This window comes from Panulirus ornatus, chromosome 68 (assembly GCF_036320965.1).
Source record: "Panulirus ornatus isolate Po-2019 chromosome 68, ASM3632096v1, whole genome shotgun sequence".
Classification (NCBI taxonomy): Eukaryota; Metazoa; Arthropoda; class Malacostraca; order Decapoda; family Palinuridae; genus Panulirus; species Panulirus ornatus.
Genome location: NC_092291.1, coordinates 11,516,306 through 11,537,046, shown reverse-complemented (window position 1 = coordinate 11,537,046; position 20,741 = coordinate 11,516,306). Strand labels below are relative to the sequence as shown.

The following is a 20,741-nucleotide window of genomic DNA, read 5'->3' as shown; positions in this document are numbered from 1 at the left end:
AAGTATGAGGACGTGTTCCTGTACCGCATGTTGGTATAGATGCCAATACTAAAGTTTTTTTTTCTTTTTTTTTTTTGCTATTTGTATAACATTTGAATCTGTTGATGTTGTCAAAGTGTTTATTTCTGCTTTTCTTGATGCATAACATCTATTCTCCTTTTTTACGTTCATTGACACAACAGTAATTGACCCAATAGTAATAATACCTATGGACATGTGAACAACTTAACAACACCGACAGCTCCAATAAGCTCGAAGATCAATCATCATTCTCCGATTCTTTTTTTTTTTTCATATTTTCTTTGATGACCTGATTCCCTCTCGCCCTCCTACGAGCACTTTATCTTCAGTCACTTCGAACCCAGACACACGCCTTATTGAGACCCGATACTGAAATTATCGTCTTGTTTAATATCTATATATATTTAATATATATTTAATATAGATATCCTTTCAAATGACATTATCTTCCATTTACTTTGTTCCGAGGTCTGTTAAAATATATTTTCAATTATATAAACTCGTGACTCATTTCACTGGGTTCCTGCAGCTTCAAGGCTGCACAACACCCAGTAGCAGAGAAACGAAGGACTCCTTCAGAGTGCGAAGGTCCTTGACTGGACTGCAATCCCTTCTATCTATCGTCAGTGATACAACCTGGCCGATGGTGTCTATCCATCCTCATCACAACCACAAACAGACCGCATTACTCACCATACAGGTGTCTCCCTCACCCCTGACACAATCCCTTCACAGCAACTTGTTTTCGCAAGTACTTCATATCTTTTAAACTTTTCATCACTTAAGCACCACTACGACCCTCAGCTACTGCGTGACCTTTGACCTCAACCTTAATGGTCAGGTCAGGGGTCAAGCCATCATATGTAATGGTCGTCCCGTTGTGCTCAAGGAGTCAGCAGTTAATCAGATGAATGATGTCAAACGATCATTCTCCTGTTATTGACCTATTTCATAATCCGTCATTACTATCTGAATTAATGGCTTAGAAATACCACAAGCATCTGACCTATGAGAAACATTTTGGTTTCGTTATTGTTAAAACATCTGTCAAGACGTTGGGAATAAGTTATGGGGGTCGAGAGAGAAACAGTCATGCTGCTAGTTGGTGGTTCAGCGGCTCATAGTGTGTGTGTGTGTGTGGGAGGACGGGACAACATGCATGCTCCTCACTCCCTCACTCCCATCGTGGCACATGGTCAAGAACTCATACACAGTGGCTTTCGACGATCGGCCTGAGGTGACACTTGAGATACCGTGTGTGTGTCAAAGTTGACGAACTGTGTTTACAGCTTGCGGTGGTGGTGGTGGTGGGTATCCCTCCCGCCTCCACAACACCACAGTGTGGCGCGTGTGGGTGGTGGAGCTCAGCGGGTGACGGGGACAAGGACCTGCTGCCTCACCTCGGCTCCACACCTGCCCTACCACAGCTTTCTTTGCCTCACAAGTCACTCGACTCACCACAGATCCTTCACCTGTCTCAGCGATAGACCGCACACAACATCACAGCTTCACATCTGTCCTTCTACCACACTCATACTTCGAGAGTAAAATGCCAGCGCAACCAATATTTTCCAGAACACACCTGGTGGGATCCAGCCGCACCTGTTCCTTTAGCGAAGCCATATCCGCGTCTACGTATAAAGTGAGGGCAAAATAAAATTGGATAAAATCAAAATGGAGTCTCAGATAAACAGTCTGTATCTAACAAGCGGCACTACACTGAAAGAGAGAGAGATCTTACAAGGAATCCTTCCCAACATGATATTTGTGAAAACTATAGCTTCTGTAATCTTCTCTACGATTTCTGGCTAAATGGTAGGTAGAAATTTTGGGCAAGACACTTACCGGTACCGTCCTGTTCAGGGGGTCACTTTGTCTTGAACATAACGGCGGAGGATAATAACAAAGGTGGCACCAACAAAACCTAGCGAAGGTAAAAGTTGCTATGCATATCAGATGTGGGTTACTATAAGTCGTGTGTGCGAGTAGGAAGGGAGGAGGATGACTGGTTCCAGGTGGTGGGTTTGCGTCCAAGGTATGTGATGTTCCCAAGGCTGCTTAATCTGTTTATGATGGATGGGAGGGAAATGCGAAGGTCTTGGAGAAAGGGGCGGGTCTGCTGTCTATTGGGGATAATGGTAAGGGGGAGGGGGTGGGAGGTAAGTCAGTTGCTGTTTGCATATGAAGTTTCCGATGGCAAAAAATTGTAAGAAAATTCCGAAGGTGGCATCAAAGTTTGAGTAAGGAGGTTGATCGGGTAAAGCAAGAGAGCTCTGGGAGTAAGCGAAGTATGTCTGAAAGCTGAACAATGTATGATGAAATGGTATGAAGGATGAGTGAGGACAGACTGAGAATAAATGTCTCAAAGTGGAGGAATCAAGGACGAGATGGAAGGATGGAGTGAAAGACGCAACAATCATCATGGCCCAAGCATGCAGGCCGGTGTCAGGGATGCGGTGGATGTAGGTCAATGAAGCGATATGGTAGAGTGGGCGATTTGGTGTCAGTGGGCTGATCTACGGAATATGGAGCGGCCGGGGAAACCACGGGAAGGTCTGACAACCAGTGTACGTAAACAGATGATGCTATTCTTAAGTCTGTTCCTGGGCTAGCTACATTAACACAGAAAACGGCGATGAAATAGATATCTGTATAATGAGGCGGGGAAAATAAAAGTAACGGCCCAAAATCATTCTTTTAAGTAACAGGTCTTCATGTCCTAATGGTTCTCTCATTCTTGCACTATTGTGTTCTGCTGGAAAAGGCAATCTCGTGCTACTCTATGACAACTCAAAATCATACTATATGCATGGCATGCATAAAATACATAACTCTCCTTTCATTTTTCATGGATCTCGAAAGGAATATAATAAGAACACATACAAAACTATTGTTTATTTCAGGCCATGACGTCTACAGAGGCTTATGCTAAGGTTATTGCTCGATGAGCGCCCAAGATAGCGCCGACCATTCCTAGTTTGTGAGTCTAGCAGTACTTGCTACACACGGCATCCTAGCCGTACTTGCTATATACGGCATCTCTAGCGTAGTAGCCTAGCTGTAGCCGCTACCCGCGGGCATCCCAGCGCAGTATCTTCAACGTACTAAACCTGCTACTTACTGAACAACTGCCACTAGCCAAGCTGTGCCACGGGCAGGCGAAATTGAGCCGTAGTTCTCAGATGATAAGGTTCATCATTTCTCTATCAGGCTGTGTCACAGGCAGGCTATATAAATGAAGTGCATATCGCCTGGGAAACAATTACAAAAATGATGCTTCGAGTAACTGCGAACCTTATCATCAGGGAGTGTAGCTTACAAAGACAGAGAGCCCGTCACATATTATCACCACTGTAATGGAAGCTGTTACGTTTTACAGTGATTCTTTTAGGGCACTGTTTTATTGCTATTTCAGCATACTAGTCAGTGGCCACTTCAAAATCATTCTCCGTCATGCCTTCCCATTCGGCAACACACGGACTCGTACACTTCCCAAGACTTACAGAGTTTAACTAAGCAATGATTTGAAGACAAACACTGTGCCCTTAAAGTACCAGTTCTAAGCCCTGACGAGGGATGGCTAATGTTACCACCACCAGATAGCCACATAGAGCGCCAAGAGCAACAATGATGCCGTCCGCAGCCTCATCCTCACCGCAAGACTGCATAGAGCACCCGGACGTATCAGTACAGTGAATGATTAGGTCTGGTTTGGTTTGTTTCATTCTGTCCTTGTGCTAGATACAATCTAGTGGTGTCATGCGGCCTGGCGCCCCCACAGAAGTAAAGAACGCACGCCATCATGTACATATCTCCTAGCCATGAGACCTGCCAGCTAGGTGTCCTCTGTCCGACTTAAGGCGTTCCCTGAGAGATGGTTTATCAAGGGAACTTTGTGATGCATACACAATACATTGTACATTCCAAATACTTAAAACAAAAAACAATGAAGCAACACCTGAATTTATATAAACTTATACTAATGCAATATGGATAAGGGCTACACTGTTAAATATGTAATACACTGACATATTAAAAACTAGGAACACAGAAGTACCTGTCGTCCTGGTTATTACCCAGGAAGAAAGAATGACCAAACAGAGATGCTTGGTGCATGGAATCGCTAACACCACCATCACTAGAACGAACTTAGAATAGCAATACACGTACTGATAAATCAACCTCAATTTTCGAAGTATACAATATATATATATATATATATATATATATATATATATATATATATATATATATATATATATATAAATCAACTGCAGCCAAATGATGAAAATATGCGGAAAATACATAATCATATAGGCTATTAAATGGGGTATGGTGTTACAAGATTTTACACATATAAAGAAGGAAGTAAAACAGTCCACTACTCATATACCAGTACATATGTATGTACATGCATGCATCTACTTTAATGCATGTAAATACATTCATAACGATATACGCATATAATCATGTATATGTATATCCTCAATTACCAGTAACAAAGTAGGGAATATCCTTCCAAATAAAGTATGAATGAAAGGGCAGTACCTTAGACGGCAATGAGTGTGGTTACCGCCAATTGTTTTAAGGAATACGTTTGTGAATCATATATACATACCCATATAAAATAGCAACACCTCAAATGGCCTAGCTGTTAACAGACCACGTTCTGATTACCCTGATTCAACAGCATTATAGCAAAGCACATCACCTGAACTCACTATTTGTCTAATTCGGCCATAAGATCATGAAATTGCTAACTGACCAACGGATGGGACACATAAGCAACGTTCAAGAAAAGAAATTGTTGTTCGGTATTAACTGTCAGTGCAGATCAGTTTTCTATAACAGCAAAACTAAAATTCAGATGAAGGGAACGTGCTGTTGTCTTCCTCCTACCGGAGCCAAAGTGGCTAATCTTCAAACTTACAGGAGGATGGAATCTGTCTAATAATGAACTGACGAACAGTCTACTTGGAAACATCAATTTTATAAAAAGTTATGAAATCAATGGCAAACTAGCGTTCTACAAATGTCCCGTACTGCCGGGGTCATGGTTGAAACCCCCAATTACCAGTAACAACGTCCCGAACACACTTACTTGCCCCAGAAGGCAAACTTCCCCTTCACGGTCAGGTGATGTATTCCTTTCCACGGAACATCAGGGTAGACGAAAGATGAGCACAAATGCACATGGTAGCCATCACTGCTGGACACGGAGTCAAGGTAATCGTCGGCTTGCGGGGTAAACCTCCGATGAGATTTATTTACACTTTACTGCTTCCTGATTGGCTGTCGGCGGAAACCGCGCTAGCCAATCATAACAAAGAAACATGCTCCTGTAGCAGAGTGTAGGAGGAAAAAACAATCAGAGCTTCGTTGTTGATGCATGAATCTGATTTTTGAAATGTGTCATGAGTAAATATACATTGTTATACACTTTGAGTTATTATATATTTACAAGTAAATGGGTGAAGGTGAGTCTGGCCCGAGTCGCGATAAAAGGTCCGAGGGCGTGATATGGGCGTGAGGGTGATGATGGCTATGTACGTATGTTTGTGTGGGCGGCGTGGGCTGCTAACAGGGCCAGGAATCAACACGGGTTGAGCTCAGTAATGATAAATAGGTAATGTGTGAACCATTGTTTAACATGTACATCAAAGTTTCAAATACCTGAATTTGACTTTTTTTTCCTCACAAATACATTTATTAATTACAATTACAATATTGTTCAGCACCAACCAGACATATATATATAACAATTTATAAATGTATCATTTTCAAATCCTGATCGTTGCAAAGACACATGACTTCAAATAAAGACAATAACTTAGTGTAAATTACATCACTTCAAACAATGACTTTTTGCATATTCCAAATAGAAATTTCAATAACTTTAACAACATTATATCAACAAGAGGCTGACATGTACTGTCATAACAAGGTTTCCAGTAAACACCAACAAGTTCCCCGAGAATGAGGCACCATTGCTTCTTCGAAGAAAGAAATTCTTGATTAATAATAACGCACTCGTCCATCGCCATAGGACCTCGGTCCCCCCTCCCCCCCATTGCAACGATCGCGCTAGGATCTACAACACGGCCACCATCCTGGCCAGCACTTGTCTTCACACTAAGCTCTTCGAATTCACCCTTTCAGCACACTTGTATCCTATTTCGCTCCTTCCCTTCACACTCTCAGTATACGACCGGGTTCTTGGATGTCGTTCCCTTGCACAGCGTGCAACAACGTCTGCTGCACTCCCTCAGGCCACCCGCTTCTCTCCACTCCACCACACTTCACGTCCTCTCAACACTTGCTAATAAAAACTCTCGTGACAATTCCAATGTACATCTAGTAACTCCGGGGCTGACCCAGCTGGATGCAAAAGCTTTCGTCTACTATCGAAAAAAAAAAAAAATATGATATCGTACAAGGTGGCAAAAATCGTTACGAAGCTGAATATCGGGAAGCTATTGAAGACCCAAATGAACCATTAATAAATCGTGTTGAACATCCAAATGGGTCATGAGAGCTTGTACTACATGAAGCACCTATGGCATCCTGCTAAAGCTACGTGTTAGGCCTATGCATATTATTTTTTTCCCTAATACTCGTACAAGTATCACTTATAAAATCACTGGAGTGACTAAAGCAACCATACCATAGAGGTTCTATAAAAAAGATGCGGGTCATCAGCTTCGAATTGAGAGAGGAGAGAGAGAGAGAGAGAGCCGGATCTGATGGCGAAAAAACCAGTCCAAAGAAACGCGTCAGAAATGGAAATATTTCGACAGCAGATTGCTCCCAGGAGGCTTGGCTTCAGCTGTGTGCGCAGCTGGGGTCCGCTACCAGCTGCATCCTCTGGGTCAATAGGCATTACATCATTAACCCAGTCCATGCCACGCAAAATACAGTTGTTTTAAGCTACGCTGCCCCAAGTTCCATCATAGTTCGCAGGACCAAGGTGTGCTGGGAAGCTGAAGCGGTACCACCGAACTGATGACCTTTGAGACGCGTTTACACCCTCCCAATCCCGTCCCTCCCCCACCCCGAAGATATGGGTATACGATATATATATATACAGCCAGGAGACGAGAGTAGGTCACGCCACGCCACGCGTTACTTCATCGTCTTGTTTCACGTTACGATGCTTTGAAGGAGGAACACTCGATATGGCTCCCTCCTTATGGATGGAGACACACCAGTGTGATCCATTACTTCTGTGTCCCTCAACCTCTAGATGGTCGGTGGCAACCGCGTGGCGCTGACATTTAAGACATGTGGTGCTAGGTTTAAGGCAAGAGGGGGGGGTCTAGTTTCAAGGTAGGTACAACTTCATCCGAACCCCCTCCAACGCAACGGTACGTTCCTTGACCATCCAAGTACGACGGCCTGGTCGGACTCTCATGGTCGAGGGTCGTACCGTCGTGATTACGAGGGATACAACAGGGAGGAAAAAGTAGTAGATGATGATGATGACTGGGGATCCTCGTCCATAAAGCTAATTTAATGGTACGGATCTTTATGACACATGACAGTATGTGACACTGATGACACATCATGGCACTCATGACACTGTGACTGATGACACACGAGTAACTGACAGTGTGACCGCTAGGGGGATGCAGGAGGCGGTGAGGCAGGCCATGGGACGGGTAACCCTGACGCAACACGGTACTACTCCAAGCGGTAAACTGTGTTGGTTGTGAGGGGAGCCAGGGGAGCGGGTACTGGGTCCAGTCAAGAAATCTGGTGTCACTTCCATGTAAGACAGATAACACTGGGCCTTGGTATAGATATCAGTGAGTTTAGACAGCGTGAGAGGAGCTGGGGTTCGTGTAATACATACTGGTCTTACGTATGGGTTGAGTGGATGGTACTAGGTCAAGGTAAAGGCGATATAGGGTTTAGGTATTAAGGAAGATGGTACTAGTGCTTGATATAATAAATGAGCTCTAAAAAGTATCACTTTAAATCAAACTAGTATCAAATCTAAGGAAAAGTTGGGTGCATCAAGCAACTTTGAGCCTGACACCGAATATTAAAGTAGCCCCTTCATTAGTTCCTAATATCAATTTTCTTCCCTTATGGCCTACTCACTAAATCAGAGAAAATGGATGATTAGACGGGTCACTAAAGAGAATAGTTAGAACACTAGTATTTTGTCGAAGCTAAGTCAGCTCGATGTTCAATGTAATACAGGTTCTTGTTCAGTGGGAGTAGATTCAATGAAATAATAATAATAATAATAATAATGATAATAATAATAATAATAATAATAATAATAATAATAATAATAAAATAACTAATAAAATAATAATCAACAATAATAATTATCAAAAAAAATCAAGTGCATTCTAGATTTGTATATCATTATCCACAAATTATTCGTATAACTTCCCTTTAATGTCATAAATCAAAGGCAATTTACTTGTCCGAAACCAGGATAGTTTCCCCGAACGTATATGTAAAACTGACTGTAGGAAAGTATACTATACACATATAAGCCAATGACAAAGTCCCCGCTCCGGTACAACTGAGGGATGTGCATATGATTAGATGGCATCTGTACCCATGCGTGGGTGTGGGTCTTGAGTTGTGGCCTACATCTGGAGCGGCCGAGAATTCATCCCTAGAGCAAGACGATACAGCACTAAAGGTTGACGAGACGACCCATTAGTATGAAGGGCTGACGTCTGACCTGACCCATGACTATTGCAGGACCACTAACAATGACCCCTGACAATTAAGTGACAACGTTATTTGACTGGTAACGCTGATCATAACTACTGTTCCAGAGGCCGACACGCGACTGGTAACGATGACCACCTGAGAGATATGTGACCAATGATTACATCAAGATGTGCAACACTAAATGATCCCCATTCAGTAGAGGGTATGAGGATAAACTCAAGTCAAACGAAATTGACACGAGTGTTGTTTTTCGTCACAAACATTGTGGCTCATTCCTCGGGTGCAGCAGGCATTTGCCTGCATAACATACCACACCGGAGCACATCTGAACTACCCCGCTCTCACCCTCCCTACAGCAATAAGTGAAAACACAAAGTCAAGATTACTTCGACAGTATTTCGAGTCACAAAATCTTGGAGAAATGTGTCTCTCACGGTTCTAAAAGCTGCTGAACCCCCATGACACATGGTACATTCCATATAATCATTTACCACATAAACAAAATATAAATGAATGTATATATAATTTAGTGAAAGGGGGGAAATGCTGTTAAACTGCCTATGTTTTGTTTTCTTTCCTCAGGTGGGCAACGTGTCCAGTGAGCCGGGAAGTTTCTGGCCAGTATTATCCGACCCTTCCTTCGTGTGAGTCAACAGGTGAAGGAAGATACAAAGACGAACCTGGCCTAACCCAGCACCCACTCCTGCCGAGCTCCACAACCTCCCAGTGTCTGACTGCGTCACGGCCGACCAGTAGACGATGGGCTCAATGCACCAGAATATAACGAAGCTATATTACTAAGGCGTACGTTGCTACGGTGGGAATAAAGAGGGGTTCATAGAGGTGCGGGTGGAAATCAAGTGGCAAGGATAAGTGAGACAGGAATATAGTGACTCAAGCTAGAGTGGGAATTAAGTGGTTCAGGCGGGTAAGGATGAGTATAAAGTGATCCAGGTGGTTATATAGTGGTTTAGGTGGTTGATGATGGATACAGTGTGATTCAGGTGAGTGTAAGGGTATGTAGAGATGTGTGGAGTGGATTATGATGAGACTGAACAACGCGTGATTCAAATGGTTTTGGCGACCAATGGAAGGAACCAAATGGCGTAAGGCGGGGAAACTGGCCATAGAAGGGAGGAGCCAAATCGGTTTAGGCGGGTGAGGGGTTGATTTAATGTGGTTTAAACTGACTCACGTATAAATAAAAGGATAGTAGGTAAGATCAGGAAGGCAATGTAATTAAACATGTGGGAATAAAGTGGCAACGAGAAGGAATGGTCCTGTCTGAGGATAGTCATGGGATGCCGATGGCGTAGCACGGCCAAGGGTCACTGCATGACCCCGGGGGTATACCTACGCCACTGTGGGTGAGGCTGACCACCGTCACCCGTCCCACGTGACGCCACCTCCGTTACCCCCCCACGGGAGGAGTGCAACGTGAAGCCGAAATACTCGACAACTAGAGGATGAAAATTAGCCTACGTTATCACGGTCATGGCCAAGACCAGAGAGGCTGACGAAGGTCGTTCAGTGTTCTTCACAAGTATTATCGTCTCGTAGAGGGAAGCAGGAGAGACAGCGTTCACAACCCGTGTTAGACGACGTCACTTCGTCAGTGACGATGAGCAGTTTGTGTTCTCAACAGGAATCATTTATCATAGTTTACCCAGCAACACCATGGTTTACCCAGCAACAATGGTTTACCCAGCAACACCATGGTTTACCCAGCAACACATGGTTTACCCAGAAACACCATGGTTTGCCCAGCAACACCATGGTTTACCCAGAAACACATGGTTTGTAACACAAATACCCACAGAATTCGACGAGTTCTGACTTTATTTTCGTTTATGTAATGAAAGACATGAGCCAAGACTTCGAAGGTGCGCGACTCCGAAGCTCCAAAACTCCGAATCTCTGAACGTGTGAAGCTCCGAGACTCCTGACCGACCCGACCCGACCTGTTCGAGCAAGGCGCGCGGCAGGACGTTCCCTCCGTCACACCACAGGACACCCTGGGCAACCACCCACCCTCTCCTCCAGGTACCTCTCACGCACCCAGACCACCGACACTGTACATGACCTCTAACAAGGATGACCTTACGGTTCGCCCCGAGTTTTCTCCTGATATGTTTGAACCCCAAATATCCAAATATTGGGTCACTACAGTGTGATGGCCGTACATAACTACTACCAAGTTAATCCTGCGAGACCTTACGTACAGCACCGTCTTTCCCGAGTGTTGTTTAGGAACTATAGTGGGGACTTCGATGTCTTGGGTTTGGCGGCTGTCCTTCCCCAAGCTGGTGGCCGCCAAGTGCAGTTACTTTGTCTTCCTCCTGCAGGTGGTGCTGACGAAGTGGTCCCTGTAGAAGCAAGATCACACAGGTGGTTCTTCCTGACGGGATGTAATCCCCCAGCAGGAGCCAGGCCTCGAGACAGCGTCCCCAGCAGGAGGCTACGCACCAAGTGTCGTGGTGAGTGGCTGTCCCCGGCGACGGTGGTGTCGTCCCACAATCTAGGGGGTCGGTAGTCGTCCCTCAGCGAAGGGGTGGGTGGTCGTCCTTCAGCGTGAGGGTGGCAGGTCGTTCCGGCAGCACACTACACGCCTGCAAGAGGGAAGACAGTGTTACCAGCCGTGGTAAAGTACCTCAATAACAAGAAAAAATCAGTCAAGGACACTTGCTGAGGCCGTGCACCCTGACCATCACTGACCCAGGGAGTCGTTACTATATACATAACCTGTCTCAAAAAGACTCAACCAAATGAATGTTAATTGAAGGTACACATAAATCTACGGGTTACCTGACATTAAAAAGTGTCATAAGTTATCAAAATAACGTTATTTTACCGTACATTTCAACAATACACACACACACACACACACACACACACACACACACACACACACATATATATATATATATATATATATATATACATATATATATATATATAGATTCACCCGCCTAAGAGAGGTAGCGACAGCGACAAACGAATGGCTTCATTTGCACATATCCATTCTCTGGCTGTCATGTATGATGTATTGAAACCAGCGCCTACCATCCAGTGCCAGGCCCAACTCTCTGTTCTATGATATATATATATATATATATATATATATATATATATATATATATATATATATATATATATATATATATATATATATATATATATATTCCTTTATGTCCATAGGGAAATGAAACACGTGGACATATAGAAATATACTAGATTACACGTTCAATTGTGATCTTTTCCAATATATATATATATATATATATATATATATATATATATATATATATATATATATATATATATTCCTCCACAAGAAGCAGTCAGAAGCCAATTCTCACAACGGTGGTATGCAGTATCCTGTGATCAATCAAGTTAAACCATGACAAATGGTTCCGTCCGTCACCACTCCTCCTTCCCCAAACCTAAACTCACACAACCTAAACAGAGAGAGAGAGAGAGAGAGAGAGAGAGAGAGAGAGAGAGAGAGAGAGAGAGAGAGAGAGAGAGAGAGAGAGAGAGAGAGAGAGAGAGAGAGAGAGCACGTGACGTCCAGTGTTACCAACAGTCACTCATGGTTTCTGGGTGAGTGTGATGAGCACCAGGACACTCGAGGCCATGAGAGAGAGAGGCACACGGAACAAGGAGACACGACTCTGCCCGTAATGCCCATCAGATCAACTCCCACATTCACAAAAAACTCCATTAAAATAAAACCAACTCTTCATCAGAACTTTGTAAGCGGCGGTTTTGTGAGGAAAACCTTAAAATAACAAACTGGGCAGAAGATTTAAGAAAGGATAACTAATTCCAGTTGGGTTTTGGAAATGATTCGTGCGTGTCACTGAGGCAAAGATATGATCCCTGCTGATGCTGACAGTACATAAGTTCTTCCCATCGAGTCGACTTCTGTATCAGAACTTTGTAAGTTTGCAGACGTTTCCGAGTGATGTGGGACATGCCTAGCTCTGAGCTGTGCTAGTACCACAGACACGGTCTGACTCTTGGGAAACTAATATTCAAAATAATGCTGTTTCTCTCTTTCCTATGGTACTAGGGAGAATAAATAAGTGTCTCCCGAAGATTGTAGTTCGGTTCGTTTTCTGTAACTGAAATTTGATGGATAACTAAAGAATTCTAGTTCCCCCTGTTTTCTGTAAGACCCATTTAATGGATACCTCAATCAAAGTGAAAAAAATATGTTAGTGAATTCTGACTTATTTTCCTTTTCATTCTCTATCTGTAAATCAGTAGCATTCACAAACAGAAGCAAAAAAAGAAGTAAAAACGGTAACAGGAGCAACATCAACGTCTGTAACATGAGCAGTATACCAACAGAGGGAACAGTATGTGCTGTAATACCAGGAAACTGAACAGGAGCATACAGGAGTGTCCATACCAGTAATGATAATAACAACAAGGAAAGTAATAGTAACAGAAAAAAAAAGAGGCAACGGTAGCATCAAGAGAAGACAACAACAGAGGCACGAGCAACAGTAGCAGCAAATGTCACAGCATCAGTATCATCGTCATTATATACATATATATATATATATATATATATATATATATATATATATATATATATATATATATATATATATATATATATATAAGTGGAGGTCGTGACTGTGTAGATTGTGACTGACTGTACTACGGTGAGGAGGAACAACATTCACTCGAGTCACACTAATTATATATACCACTCAGGACCAAGGGTGAGATGACAGGACGCCCCCGCCTGGCCAGGGGTGGAGGAGGTCGCCAGCCCAGGGGGGTAAACAATGCAATAAGTACGGCACGGGAGGCTATAAAGAGAGGGGCAGGAGGACCCGCACCCGGCCGCCGGCCGCCGTTCACAGAGGCAATAAACATCTTGGAATGGCAAGTGTCGCCAAGATGGCCGCAGGAAATATATGTATTTAAGACGAGCAAGAATTAAAGGCGAGTGTAACGCCCGACGTAAACTGGGGCGGGAGGACGAGGGGGACAGGCTGATTCTCCTGCGTGAGGAGGGAGGGAGGGAGGGAGTGGCCAACAGGCGGGAGGGGGGGAGAGTGGCCATGACTGGGGGTGTACTGGGGGTGTGGGGGAAGGGGAGGACAGAGCGGGTACAGTCGGGCTTCAGCGTCCCCTCGGGAGGGGAGTAGGGCCGCCTCTAGGGCGGGACACACCGTCCACAGCCCTGCCTCACCACGGTACTGTCACCTGCAGCAGTACGGGGAGGACCACTGGTGATGAGGCTGGTGCAGTACCAGATGCGCATCACAACGAGCTCTCCTCCACCACGGAGTAACCCTACACGCACACACACACACACACACACACACACACACACACACCCGCTTCACAATACTAAAGTTCGCCTTAAATTTTTGGTTATATACGAAAAAAAACCCAGCCATTTGTGGTTTATATCCATATGCTGCATGGAATCCAAATTTGAATATACACGCACAATGGGATATGAGTGTAAAACTGTCTATACACATCATTCATCATCCAATTTCCTTCATAAATCTATTTGTTGTTCCCGATACATTCTGCAGCATACACGGGAGAAACCACAGAACTATACTCATAACTTCCTAAAAAATGTTCCGTTCTAAATGTTTTTTTTCCACTCCCTTTAAAAAAGTTTTTACCCCCGCACCTAGCATTATAAACACATTTGGCCCAGGGGGGTCTCTCGGCTTGGCCCGCCCCGCGTCCATAGCCCAGCACCCCGGAACACGACGCTATCTGCCGTACTCCCTCCCTCGTCTCCTACATGACGTCCTCACTGGCCATGTCTCGTACCCCAACTCGCTAGCCAATAGTCAGACGTGATCAGGTTATTGTTGCTGACGTTTCTAGTGTCGCTCTGACACTCTGTCGTCAGCAAGGCTGACTGGTGACCGAGATAAGGTCAGACGTGGCTACTGACCAGTACATGACAGGCCATCAGTAACAGGGCGGCGGTTTGTACGTGCATAAAGTACTGTACCAGAAGTAATTCGACAGCAGCAATGGTGTGTGTCGTTGACCAGCCGTGTGTAAGTGGCAGGTAACCTGACAATTCCTTTGTCAGCGTCAGACGGGGTGTCAACACCACGGCCAACACGCACACCCTCCACGGTAGAGAGTAAAGTGGATTAGTGGTCAAACCCGCTCAGTGGAGGATGATATCGTCGCATCACGAGCCAAATGTTCTAGACACTGTGGCAGCGTGCGTCACGTGACAACCTCCGTTCGATCGTTGCTCTTATCTTTCCTCTATTTTGAAACAAAAAAGAGATACGGTGGTGTGTGTATGTGGCTATGTCCCTCTATATATACCTGGGTGGGAGGAGGGTGAGGGCCGGATACACTCCCATCGTGAGGCTCCCCTCCTGCCTTGCTCCCCAGCCTTACCAATCTCCATATTCCTGACGGTGGCTCGCGTACTCACAAAAGCTAAAGCAAAACACACACACACACACACACACACACACACACACACATAAAAACCTACAGACAGGGAGAACACAATATGGGCGGGCGTCTGGTCCTGGCTCACGGCTGTAAATATTGGCCTAGAGAAGGATGAGAGGAGGTACATGATGTGTTACACGAGGAAGCCCCAGCCAGGTCCTCTACCCCGCCACCGTCTGAGTCAGCAGCGGCCTCCTCCTACCTCCTCCTCCGCCTCCTCCCTCCTCCTGGCCACACTAACATATAAAATACATTAGTTCGCTACTCCTTCATTATACCCCCAGGAGGGATGGCCGCCCCCTGAACCCCCCAACCAGTGGAGGGCTGAGGGGTGACAGCCCCCAGCCAGTAGAAAGATGAGGGGTGACCGCCCCAAGCCAGTGGAAGGATGAAGGGTGACTGTCCCCCTGTCAGCAGAAAGATGAGGGGTGACCCGCCCCCAGGATAAACTGATCGTGTCAACATGAACAGCACCGTCAGGTGGACACACGCGACACGTTCACGTTCTCTGTAGGTCCAGCAACATACATGCGTCACCCAAAATACCATGTGGCTCTAATATACGAAAGACAGCGACGTCATTATGTTATACACTCCCAAGGTACTAAAGTCTTACTCAATCCTCTCAACTTTACGAAAGGAAAAGAAAAATATCAGCAGCGAAATTCCAGTGAGCTACAGTGAGGAAGATTGCGTATGATTCTTTCCAGATGGCGTCATGAGGAGAGACGTGTCGAGGGCTGGGCTATTCGGGAGGGGAGATGGGAGGGCGGGATGACGGGTGTGTTCCGCCTGATCAGGAGAGGTTGGGTTCCCTCTGATTTCTTTATTGTGGCTGCCGGTCTGATCGCGACGGGCGGGCAGGAGGTAACCCCTCCACCCCTAGCCCGTCTCTGCCTCCATATCTTTGGCATGACGTGAGCTGCCTTCACCATATCATCCCTCACTTCGTAAAAGGATCTATTTCGTTATCTTTAGAGGAAAAAAAAAATATGTTCTTGTTCTCCTGATGTTCTCGTGTCGGGCCAGACGTTCCGCCAGGTTGTGAGAACGTCTTAACAATGGCTAATTTCACACCTTCAACCAAGAGAAGGGAAGGAGTTACGCCAAGAGTTCTTGCTTCCCAGTAACATTCAAACCAAGAGGACTCGCTTCCTATCATCGTCTAAACACAGCTGGCTTTCCCATCATCACTCTCTATTGTAAAGATCCCAAGTTCGGCATCTCACCACGAGACCCACCATCTACCACAATGTCACCTACCCACCATCTACCACAATGTCATCTACCCACCATCTACCACAATGTCATCTACCCACCATCTACCACAATATCATCTACCCACCATCTACCACAATGTCACCTACCCACCTATCACCATCATGCCCCCAGTCAGATCCCTCCTTCCTGAGCCTATCTTCCCTCATTACGGATGCCCCATTAACATCAATCAGGGTTCATCACATTATTTTTTTTCCCCTTCCCTTTCATCACAAGTTATGATGACCATCTGCCAACGTCTGCTGCAGGAGAGGCTCAGCCATACTCACTAACTCTGGCCTGTCCGGGAAGATGATCCGCCTACTCTTATAGCGACACCGAAGCACAATTCAAATCCAAATAAAAGTCAGACTTAAATCATTCCACTAATAAGAAAAACAATAAAAAAATACCCAATCCTTGGCAACTCCCAGTATCTTTTTTTTTTTGGAGGGTTGGGAAAGAGTGGTGGTGGTTGGAGGGGGGGCATCGAATCCCTAGGGTCCCCCTGATAATAGATCGATCCCAATACAAGACTGAAACGTGGAATTGAGCACCATAAATCTGTGAAGGTTTGTGACGTTAAATAAATCTATACCGGCGGTCTCTCCCGGCCGGAGGTATCGTGCTACCCCCGCGCTCTCTTCAACTCTCGCACTAACGACAAAATAATGTCATCTCGGAGCTGCGTCATTTTCTCTTTCATCTGTCGAGTTTACTAATGTCTTTCAATCTAATTTCTCGGTAATATATATATATATATATATATATATATATATATATATATATATATATATATATATATATATATATATATATATATATATATATCCGACACCCCGCGTCTCTATGAGTATCTCGACTGTACTTCGTCATGACTGATGGGTCGTGTCCTTCGTGCGTTCGTCCGAGCGGGAGTGAAAAATGGAGGAAATTACGAACATAATACTCTGTTCTCCTGCACCTGAAGACAGACTGTTTTTTTGAATACAGAGGTCTACCTTCCCTTAATTCATTCGCATGTGAGCCAAGCGTGTTGACTGATCGATCTGTTCCTTGTCAACTAGTTCTTATGTTTTGAAGGTATCTGGAGGAGTCAACGCGTCTCACAGTCGTATGTTATCCACCTTTTCGTCTCCTAACGTGTCCAGTAATCCCTCCCTTCCACGTGCAATACTCCTCCCAACCACCCTCGTATGCCTGCTACCGTCGAAGGCGACGGTGAAACAGCAGAAGCATCAAGGGTGATGGGTGAGGCAGCTGCAGCGTCACGGGTGATGGGTGGAATAGCAGCAGCAACTGGGTCTTGGTGTGGAGGTGAGGTACTACCCCAATGCGTCAGCAGTCACATTAGCACCCAACACCTACAGACCACACGACCTGCCTGCCTCCTCCAGACAAGACCACACAACCTACCTCCCTCCTCCAGACCACACGACCTGCCTGCCTCCTCCAGACCAGACCACACAACCTACCTCCCTCCTCCAGACCACACGACCTGCCTTCCTCCTCCAGACCACACGACCTGCCTGCCTCCTCCAGAACAGACCACATGACCTGCCTGCCTCCTTCAGACCACACGACCTGCCTCCCTCCTCTAGACCACACGACTTGCCTGCGCGCCCTGGTCTGCGACTCAACAATAGCATCATTATTTACACCAAGAAAAGAAAAAAAAAAACTCCAGAAACTCTCAACTTTGCCACCAGCTCCTACGAAAATGTAAATTGTCTCCAGAGCGCCAATAAAATACGTATATAAAAAAAAACACCAGCACCTGCAGTCAGGGAGCCACAAGGACCTCTGCTATAAACAAAGGGACGTCGTCAATTGCGGGGCCGCCGGCGGAGGGCGCCGCGACGCCCAGCGCGCCTGATTTACTTACGCCTCTGAATGGGAAAGTGATGACGTCATGAATATGGAAAAATAGCACTATCACGGGGTCTGAGGTGAGACGGGACGGTACGGGACGGAGCCCGGGATGAGGAACGGGGGGAGGAACGGGACGGCGAAAAGACAAGCGGCGCCCAGACGGTGTGGGTAGGTGACGCCCGGGCAGTAGAGGGGGTGGTGGTAGGGGGGACACGCGAGGCAGCTGACGCCCCGGTAGTGGGTGGCGGCAGGCAGCGGAAAACCCACTGATGAAGAGAGTGACGGTCCACTGGCGAGGAACTAATGAGGAAATCAGGGTTGGTATAATGAGGGCTGGTGGCGGGGCACTGCCGTCAGCTGAGGGCTGGTGGCGGGGCACTGCAGTCAGCTGAGGGCATACCAGCACCACTGGGTCAACCACCAGTGGTGCTGGTCAGCCAGCAGCACCAGCAGAAGTGCCTGGTGTGAGGGTGGGTGGGTGGGTTTGGTGCAGGTCACGGCACAGCCACCCACCCGTCAGTTCCAGCAATCATCATGATGGTAAATGGCCAGCCTGCAACATTTACCGTTTAGGATTCTCGTTGACACAGATACAGTTTAACTGTTTAACGTGCACAGACAACCTTACCATTTTAACGAGGTTTTGTGTGTTCAACGAGGACATCAACAGTGACGTGTGTGAGATGGAAACAGTGAGATCGTACCACAAATGCGTCACTGTAGCTTACCTCTTGACCTGTACCTTGCCAACGTACGACCCTAGGCCGGGTCACCTTCATGACCTGTGCCGCGCCGTCATTCGACCGCAGACCAGGTCACTCTACTGACCTGTAGCCGCCACCACACGACCCCAGGTCACATCCTGGAACCGGGGAGGTGTGAAGCGGTCATTGTCTACGCCCAGTGACATCTTGTGGAGATCCTGACAACTAATACGATTTCCGGAGTGAGGCGGAAGAGGGGTGGGAGATGGAGCTGGGTCTGGGAGAGTGGGTGAGGAGAGGGAGTCATCCTGAGGAGCACAGTGGAAGGGGAAGGAACAGGAAGACCAACCATTCCTCTCGATGATGGAAGGCTTAGAGGGTTCGGGGAAGAAAAGGGAGGCGCGCTGAATTAAAGGGATGGTAGGATACAAGAATGAAAAGTAATAGAGAAGGGATAGTATAGATAATACGGGTGGATGGGATAGAAATATAGATAGAGGCGGATAGTCATGAAAATATAGAGACAGACAGACAGAGAGACAGATGAAATTACTAAGTAGTGGGTGGTAGACGGGAGAATGAAGGTAGTGGGTGGTAGACGGGATGATGAAGGTAGTGGGTGGTAGACGGGATGATGAAGGTAGTGGGTGGTAGACGGCATGATGAAGGTAGTGGGTGATAGACGGGATGATGACAGAAACTGGGAAGACACATTTCACCTCGTTAAGCACGACGCTGTGACCCTTATGGACGACATCACGACCTTTGAGCAGGACAGTACAACATATCCTTGAGCATCTTCAAGGGCGATTGTCACCAGACTCCTATAGGGAGATAAAAGACGAGAGAAGAAAGAGAAGTGTACGTCTCTGCTGTGAAGCTCGGCGTCAGGTTGGGCGTGAATATGGCGGAAACGGGCGTGGAGGTTAAGAGGTAGGCGTGGTAGGGTAGGAGAGTTGGAGTTGGGGCGTGGCAGGGGAGGGAGGAGTGTAGGTGCACGTGGCAAGGACAGGTGAGAGAATGGTGGGCGCGCAGCAGACACAGGGGGGATGGAAGCGTCTGATTATAATCTAAGGAAAACTGGAAAGTATAAGATGGAAGAAAATGGAAGGAGAAAAGGCCCAGGAAAAGTGAGAGCAGAAGTAGAGGGAGAGTGAAAGCAGGGTGAGCTGTGCAGGGAAGGGGAGGTGAGGTGAAGAGGGTAATTATAACAAGTGAAGACGATGGCTCTGTGGCCGAGCAGCCAGGCGGCAGGACACAGCCACCGGCACCTGGAGGAAAAGGTTGAAAATGAAAATGTCTGAAGTGTTATGGAGGAGGAAATTCATATAAAGGTTCAAGGACCAGGTGTGTGTCACCTGGGTGTGGTGGGTCTTGCCTCATGTGCCACCTGGCCCACCGGTTGCCACCTGGACGTGGTGAGCCCTCCTTCCAGGTGCCACCAGACCCAAGGTGGCTCCACCAAGGGTAGCCTTCTTAGCTTGCGAGGAGGACGTGTGAATCAGAACTGATACAACCTTTCGAGTGGTACTTCCGGGAAGCAAGACGGCCCATCTCCAGAGGGCCAGTGGTGTGCTGGGGAGCGGAAGAAAAACAGCCTGCAATCCAGGTGAAGACCAGGGTAAGCCATACTGGAAGCCACACCGTCCCATCCTTCTCCCAGGCCAGACGGTCGTGCAGATATTCATAAATAAAAAGACAGCGATGAGGTCACCC

At 46.2% G+C, this 20,741-nt stretch overlaps 1 protein-coding gene across 9 annotated transcripts in view; it reads right to left on the bottom strand.

Annotated features, from left to right (window-relative positions):
• Positions 1-2,901: 2,901 nt before the first annotated feature.
• The window catches only part of LOC139747248 (beta-1,4-glucuronyltransferase 1-like), a 128,342-nt gene continuing 110,502 nt past the window's right edge, over positions 2,902-20,741 (bottom strand). For all 9 annotated transcript variants that reach the window (XM_071659323.1, XM_071659331.1, XM_071659330.1 and 6 more), the window contains one exon: positions 2,902-11,327. The gene's annotated coding sequence lies outside the window, so the exon portion shown is untranslated. The remainder of the gene's footprint in view (positions 11,328-20,741) is intronic.